Genomic DNA, 10,669 nt, shown 5'->3' on the forward strand with positions numbered 1-10,669 from the left:
CTGCAAGCAAAGACCATATATGTGGGGGTAACCCCACATCTCAGATCTTGGTCAATATAGGGGCAACCATTCTTACCAATTGTCACTTTCCAGCTCCCATTTCCCACCCATCAGGAGCTTGTCCCCTTTTCCATCCCCTTCCCTCTCTCTTCACATTAAAAACGGCCTTGTGTCTAATTTGCTCAGTGGGGAAGCAAATAAATACACCCACATATAAGATCTTGGTCAATGTAGGGGCAACCCTTCATACCAATTGTCACTATCCAGCTCCCCTACTCCCTGGGGAGTTGGTTCCCATTTCCCATTCACTCTTCACAATAAAAATCGGCCTTGTACCTAATTTGCTCGGTGGGGAAGTAAATAAATACCCTTTTCTTAGCCTTTTGGCCAAGATCAAAGTGTAATATCTGTTTCGTATATAGGAGTCTATTCGTGACCAGACACACACCCACACAGACATTCAGCTTATGTATATATATATATATATATATATATATATATATATATATAAGCTGAACGTCTGTGTGTGTGATCACGAATAGGCTCCTATATGGTTGACTATTATAGAAAACTGATCACATATAATGATAAAAGATGTATCGAGACACAGGAATGGGTATGTTTGATCTGGCATAATGATGATTCATTAAAATTGTGAGGTCTGCGTACGCACCAGGTCCACAAAGTATGGAAATAAAATATTAAAATTTAAAAAAAAAAAACGTTTACAAGATGTATATAATAATATTTTGATAAGTATGTTTTAACTTAAATAGGAGTGGTATAATAAAATTTAAGGGTCTGCGTACGCGCCTGGCCTCCATAGAATTGAAATATGAAAAGTCTTTATTAAAGTTTGTGCCTATCTATCTGCGTAAGTATACTTTGATAATTATGTTTCAGTTTGAAGAAATATGGTATAATAAAATTATGGGGTGTTCGTTCGCGCTTGACCTTCATAGAATGGAAATATGTCACAAAGTTTAACAGGGTTTTTTAATATAGATCCACAGAATATTGTGATAGGTGTTTCAGTGTGAACAGGTATGGTATAATAAATTATGGGGTTTATCTATTTTATTTTTGCTTTCATCAGCTTTGGTTTTGATACCCCCAAATTCGAAGCTATCTCTTTACAACCCTTCCTTTTCATAACCTATCATACTTTCATAAATCAGAGTCCATTTTCTGTAGGCTATTTTTGAACCCAATCAACGACGGGTACTTTTGCTAGTATATATATAACAAAGTTTTTTATGTACTCATGGGTATAATTAGATACACTCAAAAATATTGTTAAAGTCTCTTTTCATCGATTGTTTTATTTGAATTAGAATTCTCGGTCTGTCACGCTTGCGTAAAAATAACATTTTTCTTGGTTTGTCACACTTACGTGTAAAATTGCATTTTCGTTTTTCTGTCATACTTACGTTTGAAACGGCATTTTCGCTGATCTGTCATAGCATTTCTTTGGTTTATTACTCCATAGCATTTTCGTTGGTATGTCACGCTTACGACTAAAACAACATTTTATATAACTTAATTACAGATTGAATGGGCGCATCCTAATATCTATTATTTTTTTGTTTGTTTGTTTTCTTTTCTTTAAAATAAAAAAATTTCACAAATGAAATAAAAAAAAAAAATACATAACTAGAAAAACACCTGAGCGCATCTCAAAACCTCAGATGGATTCTCTATTAATTTTTACCATTTTTCTTCACTCCCTTTGGGTATGGGAAGAGAATTTATTTTCTGTCGCAACCGTCTTTAAACTGATGCATCTGAACAGCGCTCAAGTGAACAGCGCGATTTTTGAAACGGGTTTGAAATCCCTTGAGTCTGAAGGTTTTCTCTTCCTTATTATGCTAATCAATTGAAAGATTTGAAAGCAGCAGTTGTCCAATCAGAATTCAATGCGCTTTGTATTTTAATTAAAAACAAAGCAAAGATTTCACATTCAAGCCCGTTTTCCCCAAGATCTCTTGTAATCAAATTGGTTTAATACAATCTTTAACAAAATAAATAAATAATAAATAGCAACACAACCAAAACCTTTATTCCTGACGTAATCTTCGTCCACAAACATCTTTGAGTATTCTATAAAATTAACAGTATTGCATCAGGCATTATTATTCTTTCGATATTGGTAATATGGTGATTGGAGTTAAGTCTTTTGAATGTTTCTGAATTTTTGGATGAAGATTGATTATTCGTATTATTTAGATTCTTCGGACTAATGCTCTCATCTTGGGTGTTAGTTTAGGTCGATATAACGCCCGACCTTCTTTGAGTGTATCTTGAACTCGGAAATCTGCACGAAATTTCGAATGGCACCATCAGCCATGACTCAATAGAAGTCATAAGTAATCAGCAATTGTATTTTGAGTGTCGCTTGAGAACTGAACCTCGAATAGTAAGAAGACGTAATGATCAATATTGATCTAAGTAGTAAAATTGTGCATTTAAAAATAAATATAGGTTTAAGGCTCATAAAGTTCATAGTAGAATTGTCTGTGATTACGAATTACTTAGGACGTCTACTCAGTCATGTCTGACAGAAAGAAAGTATACAACCTCAATGGTTTAAATAAAGTGTTCCGTTTGAAATTCTGTTCAGATTGCTGTGTTCAGCAGAAAATTCCCAGAGTTCGGCAGAAAAAAAATTCCAGAGTTTGACAAGAAAAAGCCGAGGTGTTTAATCATTTTAAATCCCACAATTACCTGGTTAATATATCTGGTGAACCAAGTGCAAGAGCGCTACAAACAATTGCAATTAAACGGATGTATATATTTATTGTGGTTTAAAATATAAAGGCGAATTAGATATTGGGATAGAAGAAACTACTCGTTCAAGCGGCAACACATCTGTTTGGCCTGTCATGTGAGGGAATCAGGAAAATAAAAAGCAAAAAAAGAAAAAAATGAACTTGAGTTTGCAGATGGATTTTTTTTTATATATGTCATCAATTTGCATACGAGAAGAATAGCTGTTTTAAGAAGCATAGGTTGGGGAGGACAAAGTGGAATGTTAAACATGAGAAAACATCGAAGTTTTGGATTGCTGTCGGAGATTGTGGCTTAAGCGAAAAGGGTATTCATATTATTTCGAGTCATCGAACTACTGTTCTCATCTTGAATGTCATTTTCACAATGTTTCGGTCGATGTAACCTCCCACCTTCTTCAGGTGTATCTTGTCGAACACAGAATCATTCTGTCAGACTCGGGAATTCTGACGAAATTTCGAACGGAATCGTTTATTTTCTTCACGGAGGAAAATGACACTCAAAATGAGAACAGTAGTCTAGTGAATAGAAATAATACGAAGAAAAAATCCTCATCTCAAAAAATTAAGAAACGTAAGTGTAAACGTGTTCTTTTAGGAGGGTGGTTTCGGGATTACAGAGTTGATGCGAATTACAGTTCTGCCAATTATTTTTTCGGGGAAGGTACATTTACTAACACCGTTCTATTTTCTTCCCTTTTGTTTAGATATTCACGAAGACGACTCGATAAATTTACTTCGAATGTTAGAACGAGACTTGATCTCCCAATTCTACAAGTGTTACATCTCAACATTCTACCACACCCTAAAATCATAATTTTCATATAGTGTGGTATCGACAGAATTTTTCTTTACTTTCAATTAAATGAAGAGTTTAGTGGAAGTCTGGAGTTGATCTGTTCATCCTTTCATTGCTATTATTATCTTAATCTGAAGGAATTTGACTTAGCGTGTTTTGCATTCCAACTCTTCGACTACCGATATGAGAAAGCGGTTTAACATTAACAGCTCTATCAAAAACGTTTTTTGAAAAAAAATAAAACCGAGATTCATGACAGGTTTCCCGTCTACCAGACTCTAGCTATGTAAAGAACTCACAATATTTCATTCAAGAAATATCAAGAGAATGACTACCAAAGTGATGAGCCCAACAGATAAGATCGAAGCTGATATTCCATTCCTGACAATTGAAAGCCTAACACAAGATCGTGAAATGTGACGACACTTTTTTTTAAATGTCCTTTCTCCTTATTAGGGAATGTAACTGAAAACAAAGCCTTGTTATAGCATCAAGCATTTTTCGATCGCTGCCTTCGTTCAGTCTCAAGATACAATGGATACCCATTGTAAGGTTACACGGCGCGTGTAATTGTGAGACAAAGGTTGCACAAACGCCGACCACACCTCTCCTGAATCGGCACTGCTTGAGTCCAGTGGCAAGGAGAAGCGATACACAAGTGGAAACAATGCAAAGATAATTGGAGAGCATATGCAGCACCTGGATTTACCAAATGGTCCCCTATTTTAATACTGACCAGGCTCAACGTTGCTTAACTTTAATAATCTAACAGGAGCCGCTGTGTCAACGTGAATTATATATTTTTACTCACGTAAAATTTTATAAGAAATACAATAGTCTGTTTTTAATTAAAGTTAATAAATTTATCAAAAAACATGTACGGAAAGGGTGATAGAAATTTACAAAGAAAATACAATAGTTCAGCAAATGTCTAATTTTGCTGGGTTTCATTTATTACAACTCATAGAAATCTATTCCAAGGTTCAGGAATCCTTATTAAGGAAACATTCCTCTTAATTTAACTTAAACCGGCAATGAAAGTTTCTAGTAATGCCTGCATAGACCATTTTTGTGCAGGAGCGAATTAAAGGTCCCGAGTAATACCGTAATAGGTATTGATAGGATTTTAGGCCAACATTAAATCACTTGGTAATTGTTGGAATTTAAGGGTGAAGAGACTAAGCTTCTTGAGTCCGTTTACATTGGGAGAAATATTTCAAGAGTGAGTTTGCAAAAAGGAGTGTCGAATGAGAACGAGTTCTCCTTGCTTTGTTTACAGCTTGAATGCAAAGTTTAGATGGCTTAGAAAACCCGAATAAATCAGAAGATCAGGATTATTTTATCTTTTGATTGCTGGCTTTCCGTTGGGTTATACAACCTCGTGTTTGTGACACTTTTTGCCAGAATGGAGGATCAGATAGTTAGCACTCAACTGTATGATCAGTTGTGTAGCAAAATAATTCAGACTAAAAAAGACTAAAAAAAAACACTAACAATCGTGTAGTTAGAAGCAAGAAAGAGAAGTCTTACCGTGGGTGCTCAGCGAGTGAGTTCAGCTGAAGAAAAGGAAGAACAAACATGGCGGCCAGCATTTTTATTTCGTCCGTTCTCGCATAATCTCGTGTGTGCGTGAAGATGGAACCTATAAAACGATGTTCATTTCTGGGTGCTGGGAGATTATTCCCGATCAGCCAGGAGAGAAGGCAACGAGAGTAGAGACAAGAGACAGAGGACTGTAGCGATAATCTTTCTTGAACATTCCGTTTGTGTATTTGAGGTGACCCCCCCCACCATTTTACATCAATCGATTTATATGAAAGAGGGAATGTTTCATTATATTCAGGTAGGCAAGTTAATTTGATTCATATTCCATGATTGGGTAATCTATTTAAATATTGCAACTTAAAAGCAATATTTACATATGGAATATAACAGTCGGTTATGTCGGTAAGTTTTAGTTTGATTCTCTACAAAACGGTGCACGTATTTTGTAATGTATGAATTATTCGATCAATTCATTTTGTACGAGTATATTTTGTAAACGAAAATCTATAAACGATAATGTCTATTTAACCCTTGATTGGGCATTAATAAGGTTACAGTAAACCCGAGCGTAACGGCAACTGATGAGGTAACTCCACAACTAAAACCCTGAATATATGACATTACCACGAGCAAACATCAAGACCATACTCAGGACAAATCAATTTTTGTATTAAGTGAGTATACAATTATATCCTGAGGTATCTGTTCGAATAAGACATCCATGAACTCAAGCACAATGGCATGGTCTCCAGATGGCTTAACAAACCATTACCATCTCTGTTAAGAAGGTAGCAGTCTATGTTCATATTTTTGCTCCGTAGAACACCCTGCCTAACGTAATGATGATGTCTCCCAGTTTAAGTTTACCTTAGACGAACATTCAGTCGCCATATAGATGTACCTCCCTATACTGAAGTAGCACTCATCCTATGCAGATTCCTTTGAAGGAGAAAGTTTCATAGGAATATCAAATTCACAAGCTTACATATTCACGTCAGCAGAGATGGTGGCAAATGTCGACCTCCTTTTACATAGAGCGTCTGGTATTCCTAAATATTCACCCATCTGGTACTGACCAAATTTAGTGTTGCTTATATTCAATCATAATTAACATGATTATGCCGTATAAATACATTATTATAGAGATGTACATATTCTGTCTTTTTACATGACTTGTTGAACCTCGCGATGTTATTTTCTCCCATTAAATTTAAGACTTATAGTAAGAGTTTACATGATTTTCTATTTATTAACTGGAAACACCAGTGCGCTTGCAATTTTACGTATACAGTAAAACTCGTTTAATTTGAACTTCCTCTAAAGTTGGACTTCCTCTCATTTGGACGTCTTCTAAACCTGAACTTTCTCTAAACTTGAACTGTCTCGTCATTGAAATTGTATTAGCATATTTGATGCGGAGTTGCAGTAAAACTGTTTACATGGTTTAGTCAGATATTGCGCAGAAATGTTAATATTAGTACTATGTAATTAATGTAGGTTAGCTATTGATAATTAATTTGCACTAACTGTAATTTTTTTTTTCAGATTGCTATATTTAAAATAGTGTAAAACAACCCATCACAATGACCTGCAACTCTAAAAGAAAACAAGTGACACTGAATTTACTCGAAAAACGTCAAATTATAGAAAAATTAGATGCTGGAGTTGAAAATAGCGTTTTTTTTGAGTGATTATAAGATTGGAAGAAGTACACTGTTTTGCATCAAAAAGAAAAAGGAGGAAATATTGAAGGCTGTTCCTTTCTCTTCAAATAAAAGACATGTCAAAAGAAGGACTCTTCACAGACCAAAGCAAGTTGAATTCGATCGAATATTGCATGAGTGGTTTGTAGCAAAACGGAATGAAGGTGTAGAAATATCTGGGCCCATGTTAATTGCTAAAGCAAAATCTCTTAAGGAAGCGTTGAATATCGCAGAAGATATGAAATTCATTGAAGGCTGGCGTAGGAGCTTTAAGAGTAGACATTGTATAAGAAAATTAACAATGCCAGGCGAACAACGGTCTGCTGATACACACGCAGCATCAACTGATTATGACAAATTCAAGACGATAATTGCCGATTATGGTTTAACACCAGTGGATGTTTACAACACTGATGAAAGTGGCATAAATTGGAAGTGCTTACCTACAAAAACATTAACCGGATCCGAGGAGCAGAAAATAAAAGGATTCAAATTAAATAAAGAAAGACTAACAGTTATGGTATGCGCTACTGCTTCTGGAACTCATAAATTTAAGCTTCTTGTTATCGGCAAATCAAAGTGTCCCCGAGCATTGAAAGGAGTTTCGCCTTTGCCAGTATCTTATTATTCTTCACGAAATGGATGGATGAATCAACAGTTGTAAAAAAAAAAAAAAAAAAATGGTTTTTGCAAGAATCTGTGTCAGTTGTGCAGAGGCGTTTTCTTGAATTAGGTAAACCCGATTCAAAGTGCTTGCTTCTGTTGGACAATTGTAGAGCACATCCTCCTGAGTCCGAACTAGTGTCATCTTGCGGGAATATTTTTGTGTGCTGCTTACCACCTAATGTGACTTCTCTCATCCAACCTATGGATCAAGGGATTATTTGGAACTTAAAATGTTTCTACAGAACTGATTTCATGATAAACATGATAAATAGTACCGTGAGTATAAGCGATTTTCAGCGCCATTGTACTATCAAAGATGCCATATTTTCTCTCGCAAGTGCATGGAATCAAGTTCGAGCAAGCACATTAACAAAAGCATGGGGTAAATTATGTCCAGCGCCAAAGGCTTCTGAACTGAAAGAATCAGAGAATACATCTGGTCTAGAAAAAATTCTTGAAATCATTACCCACCATCCACGCTGTTCTTGAATCACTTAATTCAAATGATGTTGAAATATGGGTGCAACAAGATGAGGAAACTACTGATCAATATCCTTAAGGCAGTAATGGTGATGAAAATAGCGACAGCTCCCATTCTTTTGACCCTAATGTAAATAACCAAGTACACTCTGATGAAGCAATATCATGGGATGATGCAGAAAAGTCTATGGAGACGGTTATAAAATTTCCAGGAAAAAGTCCTTACTTTAGTGACAACTATGTTTTGCAAGCAATGTCACTCCGAAGAGGTATAATCATAAAGAAGCTACAGAACCAAAAAATTGTAGATTTTCGTGATCGCTTACGGAATACAATGGCAGCGCCCGAGAGCTCAATCGATGAAAATAGAAACTGTAATGAGACTCATTCAATGAATAAATTTAAAAAAAACTGTATTTTACATGATTGTATGATTTCTGTAGATGATAATTTAGGTAATAAATGCCTAACAAGTAAGAGTAGATTTAATTTATTTTCAATGTTTTTGTGCCTGGTAATAATATTTAACAATTCTTACTCGCAATATATCGTAAGCTCAACTTAATATATAGTTGAAGTATCATATAGCAATGAATTTCATTTACTATTTCTTAATTCTAAGAAAATTAAAGTTAACTGCAGCACATTTTTTATCACGAAACATGAACAGCATCCTCTAATTTGAACGAAGCGTTCAAATTATAGGAGCTATACTGTATTTTTAAATGCATTTTTATTATAACATGTTTGAATTTAAATTTTTAGTGTGTTTTAAGATTTTATTAAACTGTATTAGATTGTATTTTTACCGTTATCCATGCAAGAAATTCACTCATGATTTTAGATATTAGTTTCTATTGACAATATAAATGAAATTAACTATGTTTCCTCATCAGCAATTCAATCATGTATCAAAGCAACTCTCATCAGTCTAAGAGCTTCCTACTGTATAGCTGACAGAAATATCATTGTATTATTATATAATAAAGGATCCATTCATAGATTAGCAACTAATCAGAATACAAGAAATAGACTTGTCCATCGAAGTATAATGGAGAATCCCCTCCTGCTTACACACAAATTATCTCGCTTCTGATTTAAATCTATTCAGTTCCACCTCAGCTGATTAGACAGTAAAGAACTGACCACTAAGTCTAATAATATCAAAGCACAATAGCTAACATAAACGATTTATTGAACACAAATTGATATTTTACTGATTGATGTGGTGCAAATAAAGAGTCTATATTTTTCTCATCCGTATAAATGAAGACAATATATGATGCCTCCAAAATCATACAATACCAAGGGCCATAAATAGGAAAAACAAGTTATGTACACTGTGTTACCCAAACTTTCCACTCTACAGAGCATGGGCCGGAAGTACAGAATGCAACTGACAACAAACTCCTATCTTTACATCATCAACGCTCTGATCCCCAGCTGGCATCGATTGAAATGGATGGCTCTCGTCTTGGAGAAGCCCCATGTTTTGACAAGCTTCTGGGCTTGACCTTCACTCCTGATCTGAAATGGAACACCTACATCAAGTCTGTTGCCAAGGTCGCTGGAAAGATGGTGGGATACTTCTACTGCTCCAGAAGATATCTCACTACTGATGCAATTCTCTATCTATATAAAAGCCAAGTACGTCCAAGGATGAAATACTGCTGCCATATTTGGGCAGAAGCTGCTAAAAACAGCATATCCTGCCTTGATAGAGTACAAAATAAACTTTGTGGCTTAGTGGGGGATGCCCTTTTCTCTACCCTGCAACCTCTCTCCCACAGAAGAGACGTTGCAAGCCTATCTTTGTTTTATCGTTATTTCCATGGCAGGTGCTCGTCGGAACTCCAATCTCTGGTCCCCTCCCTCGCCAATCTTATACGAAAAACACTTGTCAAGCTGAATCCACTGTCAAAAACTTTCCCCACTCTTTATCTATGCCTAAATCAAAACGTAGATTCCATGAACAAAGCTTCTTTCTTAGAACTGCACGCCTGTGGAACTGTTCCGTCTGCCTACTTCCCACCTGACTACAACCTGGATGTCTTCAAATCCAACGTAAACAAATTACTGATGAACTGCCCCCATAAGTAGACACTTTATTAAATCTCCACACTAACGTACTGTACTTACAATAACCCTTATCCCTTAGTGGCTTCCGGGCCTTGATAAGTGGTGACCACCTTGTAAAAAAAAAAAAAAAAAAAAAACATGGTCAAAATCCAACATTTATGAAGGCGAATTTCATCGCAAGACTCCACTGCTGGTACAAAGTAGTTGGTGTAGAGGTTCTGCTCACCTGTATACTCCCTACCATGCCTCTTATCTCTGTGGCGTTCTAGATGAACAAAAAGCTCTTCATTGAAGAAACCTTAGCCTCACTGGCAACTGTTGTTGTCAGTAAAGAATCTGAAACCGCTCATGACCGCAACTCATTCATGGATTATGTTGACACAACATCTGTGCAGTATGATTAAGTAGCAATCCTAGTGCAGGAAAACTTTTTGTTTCTTTAACTTTATTAAATTTTATTACTATGTTTATAGACAATAATAACACATTTCGTTGCAAGCGTCCTTACAATAAGCATGATTACATCACAACTATCATGATTGCTGAAATGAACATGGTATGATGTGGAAGCTTAGGTGTTATACTTCATTTAAAAAAACAAAAAACAAAAC

General features: G+C 35.6%; 1 pseudogene; it reads left to right on the forward strand.

Moving 5' to 3' along the window:
* The first annotated feature begins 366 nt into the window (after positions 1–366).
* LOC145285396 (U2 spliceosomal RNA) lies at positions 367–552 on the forward strand (annotated as a pseudogene).
* The last annotated feature ends 10,117 nt before the right edge of the window (positions 553–10,669 follow it).

The sequence above is a fragment of the Euprymna scolopes genome, chromosome 9 (genome assembly GCF_053919585.1).
Source record: "Euprymna scolopes isolate OS-2025 chromosome 9, ASM5391958v1, whole genome shotgun sequence".
Taxonomy (NCBI): Eukaryota; Metazoa; Mollusca; class Cephalopoda; order Sepiida; family Sepiolidae; genus Euprymna; species Euprymna scolopes.